The sequence below is a fragment of the Leuciscus leuciscus genome (genome assembly GCF_965113295.1).
Source record: "Leuciscus leuciscus genome assembly, chromosome: 12".
Lineage (NCBI taxonomy): Eukaryota > Metazoa > Chordata > Actinopteri > Cypriniformes > Leuciscidae > Leuciscus > Leuciscus leuciscus.
This window is the reverse complement of record NC_138736.1, coordinates 31,585,645-31,596,502: the sequence shown is the minus strand read 5'-3', so window position 1 is coordinate 31,596,502 and position 10,858 is coordinate 31,585,645. Positions and strand designations below refer to the sequence as shown.

Below are 10,858 nucleotides of genomic sequence, written 5' to 3'. Positions count from 1 at the left end.
TTTAAAAACATCAGGGGCTGGGGTTATAAGATAACATGATTAATTCAGCCCTGGCACTGTAGCCACACCAGCCCAAGAAGTATGTTTCAGCAACTTTTTTCTTTCTTGAGTTAATCTATGGTTTTGGCACTAATCAAAGAAGAAAACCAACTTCTTCTAACTTTTAAAAAGAAAAAAAGTTGCTGAAACCAATCTTTAATGCTAATATATAAATTGCTCATTTGCTTCTGGACACAAAAAGATTGCTCTGGTGTTTGATTGAAATGTAACATCTATGCAAAATAATACTTGAAAGATTTCTCATTTAAGGCCATTCCCGTTTGGAATATGTGATTGTGTATTGTCAACAATAAGCAGAAATATTCTGCATTTCCATTTTGTACTGTGGATCATTCATTACAACATTTATCCTCATTCTCATGGTTACGAACGAATCTGTTATCTGCTTGACAAATAATTTATGCTACTGCCCACTGACATGCTTTTAAAGCTATTGTTATCCAATTTTTTTGGCCTTCAAACACCTTAAAATGCACATATGTAGGTCAGAGAAATCCAAATTTTAGAACCGATTCACTTTAATGAATGGTTAAAACAACAGTCCAGCGTCCAACAACGAACTCACAAGACGTCTGAAATCTAAATCGGTGTATAACAAATCGGTAACACTACAATAATGTTCCATTTATTAAACTAGCCTACATTAGTTAACATTTACTATTAATAAACTGCACTTCTACAGCATTGTTAATGTAAACTTTAACATTTAGGCTACAAATAGCCTACATTATTTAAATCAAAAGTTGTATTTGTTAACACAGTGGTGTAATTTTTGTTTAGTGTAGACCCTCTTTTATAATTATATAATCTCTTAAAAGGTGCCATAGTAGAGAAATGTAGGCAGTCTTGAAATATAACACAGATTCAACATTGATGACTCGACTCGGACTCGAACACTGGGGACTCAAGACTCGACTCGGACTCGAACTCAGGTAATGGTGACTCGACTCGGACATGACTCGGACTCTTCTTTGGTGACTCGGACTTGGACTCGAACACTGGAGACTCGAGACTCGACTCGGACTCGACAGTTGGTAACTCGACTACAACACTGTCTCCCACACTGGACAGTGTCTTCCAGTCAGAGATTTTTTTGATGACTGAGTTTTAGAACATTAACTCATAGGTCATGTAAGTTTAACTGCTTACAGATTAAACATTCATTTTGTATAGAACTATAGGCTATGTGTACTAAACTAGCATGACATTTTGTGCTCCATATATTGGTTCTGGTGATAAAATGCTTAGAATGTTTCTATTTTTATTTATTTTTTTTGTTTGTTTTTTTAAGCAAAATGTAATTTCTCTTTAGCTGGGAGAAATAATTGCACACTGGAGAATGTGTTTGACTGTGGTATCACTGCATGCATGGACAGGTTTTCAGGTGTATGATAGTGGTTTAGCATGTATGTTTATCAATAAAAAATAAATCAAATGCATACAATTTGTTGTAAATAGTTTTTAATTTCTATCTTTCCAATGTTCCATCCAGTATAAACCATATGCATATGACATTTACCTTGCTTTTGCCTTTTTAACATGCCCTTATCCTTTGATGGTGTGCCTTTAGCTAAATTGTGTGCAAATGTGCCTTCTTGAAAGTAAAATATGCTGATTATTAAAAACAAAACATAAAAAGGAAATTTCAGGTGTTTTCTTCAAGGGATCTAAAGTAAGAACAATCTGGTAGTATGTGTTAACATTGTGTATTCCTCAATGTACTCTTAAGATCGGTTTCAGAAATTGTTAAACTGTTGTTTTAATGTAGGAGTACATTTTTTACATTTTACATTTAGTCATTTAGCAGACGCCTTTTTCCAAAGCGACTTACAAATTAGGACAAAATTCAGCGAGTCATCATAAAGAGGCAAAAGCAACAACAACGCAAGAAGTGCTCAAAATACGAAGTTCAGGTATTATTCAGAGTAGCATAAGCCTGATAAGTGATGTTTCAAAGGGAAAGGATTTTTTTTTAATTTTTTTTTTTTTTTTTTATAAGGTTAAGTGCTCACGGAAGAGATTGGTTTTCAGCTGTCTTTTGAATGTTGTCAGGGATTCTGCATTCCGGATGAGGGTTGGGAGAGCGTTCCACCAGCATGGAACTGTGAATGAGAATGTTCTGGAAAGTGATTTTGTGGCTTTCTGTGATGGAACCACGAGACGTCGCTCGTTGACCGATCGTAGGTGTCTGGTAGGGATGTAAACTCGTAGGAGTGAGTGAAAGTAGGAGGGAGCTGAGCCTGTGATAGTTCTGTAAGCAAGCGTCAGTGCCTTGAACTTGATGCGAGCAGCTAGAGGTAGCCAGTGCAGAGAGATGAACAGAGGAGTGACGTGGGCCCTCTTGGGCTCGTTGAAGACAAGACGAGCTGCAGCATTCTGGATCATCTGTAGGGGTTTGGTCGCACATGCTGGGAGTCCAGCCAGAAGGGCATTGCAGTAGTCAAGCCTAGAGATGACCAGGGCCTGGACGATAAGTTGTGTTGCATGCTCAGTTAGGAAAGGCCTGATCTTCCTGATGTTGTGCAGTGCGAACCTGCATGATCGAGCTGTCTTTGAAATGTGATCTGTGAAGGTCAGCTGGTCATCAAATGTTACTCCAAGATTTCTGACCGATCTTGATGGGGTGATTAATGATGACTCTAGCTGGATGGTGAAGTCGTGCTGTAGAGATGGATTGGCAGGGAGGACGAGAAGCTCAGTCTTTGCCAGGTTGAGCTGCAGGTGATGTTCCTTCATCCATGTGGAGATGTCCGCCAGACAGCTTGAGACCCGTGCAGCTACTGTGGGATCATCTGGTTGAAAGGAGAGGAAGAGCTGTGTGTCATCAGCATAGCAGTGGTAGGAAAAACCGTGTGCCTGTATGATGTGTCCCAGTGATGTGGTGTATATGGAGAAGAGGAGGGGACCAAGAACTGAACCCTGGGGAACCCCTGTGGTCAGCTGATGTGCTCTGGATACCTCACCTCTCCATGCGACCTTGAAGGACCTACCTGTGAGATAGGACTCAAACCAGTGGAGTGAAGTTCCTGTGATGCCCAGTGATGAGAGGGTGGACAGAAGGATCTGATGATTCACCGTGTCGAAGGCAGCAGACAGATCCAGGAGAATGAGGACTGAAGATTTGGAAGCAGCTTTTGCGATCCGTAGGGCTTCTGTGACTGACAGTAATGCAGTCTCAGTTGAATGTCCTTTCTTGAAGCCAGATTGGTTGACATCCAGCTGGTTGTTTAGAGACAAGAAGGATGTTAGTTGGTTGAAGACAGCTCTTTCAAGTGTCTTCGCAATGAATGGTAGGAGAGAGATAGGCCTGTAATTCTCTACAAATGATGTGTTTAGCGTTGGTTTTTTGAGCAATGGAGTAACCCGAGCCTGCTTGAATGCTGTAGGGAAGGTGCCAGTGTGGAGGGATGAGTTGATGATGTGTGTGAGTGATGGTAGAAGTGTGGGAGAGATGGCTTGTAGAAGGTGTGAGGGGATGGGGTCAAGCGGGCAGGTGGTAGGGTGACTGGAGAGGAGAAGTGTAGATACTTCTTCCTCGGTTAGCGAAGAAAAGGAGGACAGAGGGGTATTGGCTGTGGAAGGGGTCGGTCTGGGTTCCTGTGTGTGTGGAGCTGAGAACTGACTGCTGATAGCTGTTGTTTTGTTGGTGAAGAAGGTCGCAAAATCGTCAGCAGTTAAGGAGGAGGCGGGAGGTGGTGGAGGTGGACAGAGGAGAGAGTTGAATGTCTTGAAGAGTAATCGTGTGTTGGAGGAGCTGTTGATCTTGTTGTGGAAGTATGAAGATTTGCAGCATGAACATCAACAGAAAAGGAGGAGAGGAGAGATTGATACATACTCAGGTCAGATGCGTCTTTTGATTTGTGCCATTTCCTCTCCGCTGCCCTGAGTTCGGTCCGGTGTTCCCGAAGAACCTCAGATAACCAGGGGTTAGAGGGAGTAGCGCGTGCTGGCCTGGAGGAGAGAGGGCAGATAATGTCTAGAGAAGAGATTAGAGTGGAGCATAAGGTGTCCGTTGCGGTATTCACATCCAGAGATGAGAATTGTGAGGGTGGGGGAAGAGAGGATGACACGGCAGAGGAGAGATGGAGAAATTGCTAGAGAGAGCAGCAGGGGTTGCTGAGTCTTCTGGACGAATCCAGGTTTCAGTCAGGCCCAAGATACTAAGAGTAGAATGAGATGCAAAGGCTGGAATGAAGTCAGCTTTATTGACTGCTGACTGACAATTCCATAGACCCACGGAAAGAGAGAGAGGAGTATGTGAGGATGTGAGGATGGGACGCAGATTGGCAGTATTGCGCTGCCTATTGCGCGTGATGAAAGGACGGTGCCGAGAGATAACAGGAATGTATTGAAAGCACATGTTGATTAAGGTGAACAATAAGGTAAGTAGAGGGAAGAGAAAGGGAAGAGGAGATACTTAAGTGCCTTTCTGGTGTCCTTGCTCGGTGGAGTCGCGCAGGTAGAGTCGCTGCGCGTAAAATCAAAGGAGTAAAATCAAAACAAAATGTTACATTTCTAAAACAAAAAACTGAGTGACTCCAAACAGCATTTGGACAAAAAGAGCCAAATATCATTGAAATAGGAACAAAATAATGAGTAAACCTTTATGGTAAGACTATATTTTACAGTGTCTTTCTTACACTTGTTACATTACTGTAGTAATTTCTATAAATTGTGCTTAGTTGCATGCAACTAACCCTAAACCAACCCCTGATCCTAACCCTAACCCTATGATAAGTAGTTAAATGTAGTTGATTATTATTACTCAGTTCTTAAATGTATAATTACACTGTAACACAGACACCTTAAAATAAAGTGTACCCAATTTATTAAGGTGACGTAGTGACACATTACTACATGTACTTAAAATAGTAATAAACTGTGTGTGTGTGTGTGTGTGTGTGTGTGTGTGTGTGTGTGTGTGTGTGTGTGTGTGTGTGTGTGTGTGTGTGTGTGTGTGTGTGTGTTCACTACTCACTGTTCATAATGTGTGTGCTCTAACTTGGATGGGTTAAATGCAGAGGACAAATTCCATGTATTGTTTACCATGTCACTTCCACTTTAAAATGCCTTAACTGCAAATGTAAAGAGCCATCTCACTTACTGTACTGTATACTATTCCCACTCAAGAATGTGACGTTTTGAATGTCAAGCTGAATGGTTGCTGTGGTAACCAGTTACAAATGTAGACATATGCATTTCGACTTCATGAGCGACATTTTTTTTTTGATTTATGAAAAAGTCATGTTAGTGTTGTTGATTAATGCTTTTAACCACTGCCCAGCAAAATCCCTGTACCAAGTGGCAACATTCTTGAAGGTATAATGTCATATGCATTCATTATGCCATTATACAAACTTGAATTATTGCTCCCTCAAATCACTGGTCAGTGGGAACTTAGATTTATGGGGGGAAAAAATTTCTATATACTGTATACTCTAGAGTCATGTAAAAAAGAAAGTACACCCTCTTTGAATTCTTTGGTTTTATCTGAACATGCTAAACAAGATCATGTGGTCCTTAGCAGGTCTTAATATTAGGTAAATACAACCTCAGATGAACAACAACACATGCCATATTACACTGTGTTATCATTTATTTAATAAAAAATTAAGCAAAATTGGAGAAGCCGTGTGTGACAAACAAAGTACACCCTATGATTCAATAGCTTGTAGAACCACCTTTAGAAGCAATAATTTGAAGTAATAATTTTCTATATGACTTTATCAGTATCTCACATTGTTCTGGAGGAATTTTGGCCCAGTATTATTTACAGTGTTGCTTCAGTTCATTGAGGTTTGTGGGCATTTGTTTATGCACTGTACTCTTAAGGTCCTGTCGCAACATTTCAGTCGGGTTGAAGTCTGGACTTTGACTGGGCCATTGCAACAGCTTGCTTCTTTTCTTTTTCAGCCATTCTTTTGTAGATTTTCTGGAGTACATGGGATCATTGTTCTGTTGCATGACCCAATTTAAGCTAATATTAGCTGTCAGAAAGAGCAGAGGAGTTCATGGTCGATTCATGTCGATCCACTGTGCTTGACAGTTGGTTGTTTGTGCTGAAATGCTGTTTGGTTTTCTCCATTGTGCAAACATCTCCACTTTGGTCTCATCTGTCCAAAGGACATTGTTCCAGAAGTCTTATATATAAGTGTGCTCTGTGGCCCCCTGGAGGCTGCACTCCCATAGATTTATATGCCAAAGAAATAGCTTCCACACGCAAATGAGTGAAGCTTGCTTAGAAATGGGGTTCCCTGTGTATGAGGGGCCCCAAGAGAGGAAGAGCTGATTGCACTTGATCTTTGAACACAGAGGGCCCTATTTTAACGATCTGCAACGCAAGTTTCAAGCGCGAAATGCAAGTAACTTTGTGGGCGGGTCTTGGGCGCTGTTGCTATTATACCAGCGGGATAAATGACTCTTGCGCCCGACGCAAATCTAAAATGGGCTGGTCTGAAGTAGCTTCATTATTCATAGGTGTGGTTTGGGCGTAACGTGAAATAAACCAATCAGAGCGACATCTCACATTCCCTTTAAGAGCAGGCGCGCTTGTTCTTTGGCGGATTGCTATTATAACGGCAGATTTTCCAGGCACACGCCAGGAGCGGTTCACAGCCGAGGAGACCGACGTTCTCGTCAGGGCCGTTAAACACAGAGAAGTGACATTGGGGATGGGAGAAACCCACCCAAATTAGCTTCGGTTAAACAGGCATATGATAATTTGGGTAAATGTGTAAGCTAGATTTATGCCTATTTTTTTACATCTTCATGGACACAACAATGATTTTCCTTGTGTGTTAATATGAATGAATAAATGAATGAAATCTTTATTTCGAACAATTAAAAAATAAATTAAACCAAAGACAGCAACACATGAAATATCCATCGATAAAAATAAAACAAAAACAAGAAAAACAAAACAATTTTTTTTTTTTTTTGCATAATAATAACACTGTTCGAAAATGGATAGGTAGAAGCCCTAGGCTTATCAAGACCTACAATATCTAATATTTTTCCTTGTAATAATGTATGATTTGCAAAAATGAAAACTGCTGCTTCTGTGTAGATGGGAGAATCAAAGTGTATGCACTGACTTTAAACTAGTTTTCTCCTGGTCAGTGGCGGAATTGTTTTCTAAACCTGCAAAATAGCATCAGGGAACATTTGCGCCGGAACACGCCTCCTCTTTGCGCTGAACTGCCCCGGGAGCGCAAATACACTTCCTAGTTTACCGACGTGCGTCTGTGGAGGGAAAAGTCCGCTGTGCGCGGGTGCAAAATAGGAATGATACATGCGTCGGTGTACAAAGTCAATTGCGCTGGGTGCAAGATAGGGCCCAGAGAGTCCTGATCCTCCATGGAGGTGGGTGCAAAGCGTAAAGCTCAATTACCTTACATGTGAACGCTGGGAAGCATTTAGGCTTTAATGCCAGCTTGGGCCTGAGAAAAACCAGGCCAGGAAAACAAAAAAAAATTTTTTAGCAAGCTGTCTTGAAAGACAGGAACTTAAGGAGAATATTTCCCAGGGGCTCAAATGGCTGTTGAGACAATGCCTCCAGTACCATGGAGAAGTCCCATGGACTTCATGGTTCCCACTCTGAAAACAGTCTTCCAGTGACTGAAAGAGAACGGCATGTGCCCTTCATAAATCTAGGAATAAGTATAACCCACCATAGTGCTGTCAAACCTAACATGACATGCAGTGATAGCCGCTAAATAAACTTTAATAGTATAAAAAGATTTCCCACCAAAAATATAGAAAAAAAAACATCTGAAACTGAGCACTGATGTGATATCAACTGGTGCCCTTCACACAATTCCTTAAACACACACCACTTAGAGTAATAAAGGCTGATGTAGAAGAGGCCCTAGCATTCTGAATAGTGGCAACAACACATGAGGGGAGCCCCAATGTGTTTAAGTTCACGCTCTTTCAGGCCGGGCTCAGAGGGCAACACTGTCTGGATGAAGGTGGTAAATTTCCCCATTGGCTTGGGCATGCAGCAGAGGTGCATCAGTCATGGCAGAGCCAAGGTGTTTTGGGCCATCTGGGTGCTATCAAAATCAGAGTCAGGCTCAGTTCTCTCACCCTGGCCAGAGTCGGCTTTATGAGGCAAAGGGAAAGAAATGCGTAGAGCAGCACTCTTTGGATAGGCTAATGCGTCCAAACCCGAGGGGGGCATCCTCGTCCCGTAACGTGAAAAACACAGGACAATGGGTATTTTTGCGATAGGCTAAGAAATCGACGGTTGCCTGGAGTAGTCCTTACCAGACAGCTTATGTCAAAATGATTAATGACTTTGACCTTTGACCTTTTGACAGGTTGAACTTCCGGTTGACCTTTTGATTGACAGGTTGAACTTCCGGTATGGGGGTCAGGGATTAACCTTTGACCCGGCTACCCATCGATCATGTGGTTTTGACAGAAGCTTTTGCCCTATGACCTAGCTAGCCCTAAATCATGTAGTTTTGACAGAAGCTTTTTGACCTTTTTAACCTTTTTAGCCCTAGATCATGTGATTTTGACGGGTATTTGAAGTTGGTGTCACAAGTTGGTTATATGGTGTCACAGGCGCTCCCTCCCACCCTTCTGAAATGTGCTGTTCGCTGAAACAACGTCACACAAAAGTTGAAAACCATTCAGTTATTTCACATTCATTTGAAAAACATTCTATCCTGTAAAATATTTTGCAAATTAAACTAAAGTTGAAAACATTCTGTTCTTTAAAAGTGTATAAATTAAAATATATATAATAAAATATCTTGCTAAAGTTGAAAAACATTCAGTTCTTTAAAAGTATATAAAAATCTACTGAAACCAATTATTTTAGTTTTAGATGAATAAAAGAATATAAAATAAAAAGCTTACTAAAACCAATTATTTTAGTTTTAGATAAACAAAAATAAAATCATCTTACATAAAACATAGGGCCCTATTTTAACGATCTGAAACGCAAGTGTCAAAGCGCAAAGCGCAAGTAACTTTGTGGGCGGGTCTCGGCGCTGTTGCTATTTTCCCGGCGGGATAAATGACTCTTGCGCCAGGCGCAAATCTAAAATGGGTTGGTCTGAAGTAGCTTCATTATTCATAGGTGTGGTTTGGGCGTAACGTGAAATAAATCAATCAGAGCGTCATCTCACATTCCCTTTAAGAGCAGATGCGCTTTTTCCATAGCGGATTGCTATTGTAACGGCGGATTTGCCAGGCGTGCGCCAGGAGCGGTTCACAGCCGAGGAGAGCAACGCTCTCGTCACGGCCGTAAAAGAGAGAAGTTACATTGAAATGGAGAAACCCACCCAAATTAACTTCGGTTAATTTGGGTAAATGTGTAAGCTAGATGTATGCTTTTATAATAAATTGTTTATCTATCTATCTATCTATCTATCTATCTATCTATCTATCTATCTATCTATCTATCTATCTATCTATCTATCTATCGTAATAATGTATGATTTGCAAAAATGAAAACTGCTGCTTCTGTGTAGATGAGAGAATCAAAGTGCGCGTTGTGCACACGCTACATTGATTATGGCCAAGCATGCGCCCTTAAAATAGCATATGAATAACATGCGCAACGCGCCACTGACTTTAAACTATTTTTTCCTGGTTAGTGGCGCAATTGTTTTCTAAACCTGCAAAATAGCATGAGAGAACGTTTGCGCCGGAACACGCCTCCTCTTTGCGCTGAACCGCCCTGGGGAGCGCAAGTGTATTTCTTAGTTAACCGACGTGCTTCTGTGGAGGGAAAAGTCCGCTTTGCGCGGGTGCAAAATAGGAATGATACATGCGTCGCTGTACAAAGTCAATTGCGCTGGGTGCAAGATAGGGCCCATACTGTTCTTTAAAAGTGTAAATGAAATCTTTATAAAATAAATATCTTGCTAAAGTTGAAAACATACTGTTCTTTAAAAGTGTATAAATGAAATGGTTATAAAAAATATCTTACTAAAATCTACTGAAACCAATTCTTTCAGTTTTAGATAAACAAAAGAATAAAAAATCATCTTACATAAAACATTCTGTTCATTTTAAAAGTGTATAAATTAAACTAAGGTTGAAAAACATCCTATTCTTTAAAAGTATATAATGAAATGCTTATACAATATATCTTACTAAAAAGTATATAATGAAATTCATCTTACATTTTTTAGAGAGAGTTGAAGTAGGTCCTACCATGTTTGAAACGGGTTCACGAAAATAAAAAATCATCTTACATGTTTAGAAATCAGGGCCCTCTGGCCTCTCTTTACACCAGCGGGGCTCTAACTCACAGATCAGAATGCTTCTCAAAGTAAAAGCCAGAGCACATCGTATTCCAGAGAGCATCAAGGCACTGTGATTAAACAATGTCAAAAATTTACAATCAGTTAAATGTTTAGAGAGTTAAAGGGGACATATCATCCACTTCTTTAGCCCTTAAATGCATTTTGTTGTATATTTGGAGTGTTTAGAAGTACAGAAAAGTTGAAATTATTCTCTTCAGGTGCTTCGTTGAAATCTTTATATTCTGTTTTGGTCATAGTTTTCAACCGGTTCAGATTTTTCTGTCATCTATGACGTTTTTTCAACTATTACGTCACAGTATTTGCAGCGGAACTTCCAAATAAGGACATCGACTTCCGGCCCAAAACTTCCAGCAATCCGCCATTTTTTTTCTCACTGCAATTTTGTAGTCCAAGCTAAAGGATGCAGAAGTTACGAGAGGGTAAGTTAAAATGTTCGGTTGTTGGATGTAGTAACCCACACGCTTCATTACACCGTCTAATGTAGATGAACTGCCGCGCTTGTGACAGGGCGC

General features: G+C 40.6%; 1 protein-coding gene across 1 annotated transcript in view; it reads left to right on the top strand.

Annotated features, from left to right (window-relative positions):
• Positions 1 to 10,858, top strand: part of LOC309511857 (uncharacterized protein) — a 51,866-nt gene that overhangs the window by 32,686 nt on the left and 8,322 nt on the right. The window lies entirely within an intron of this gene.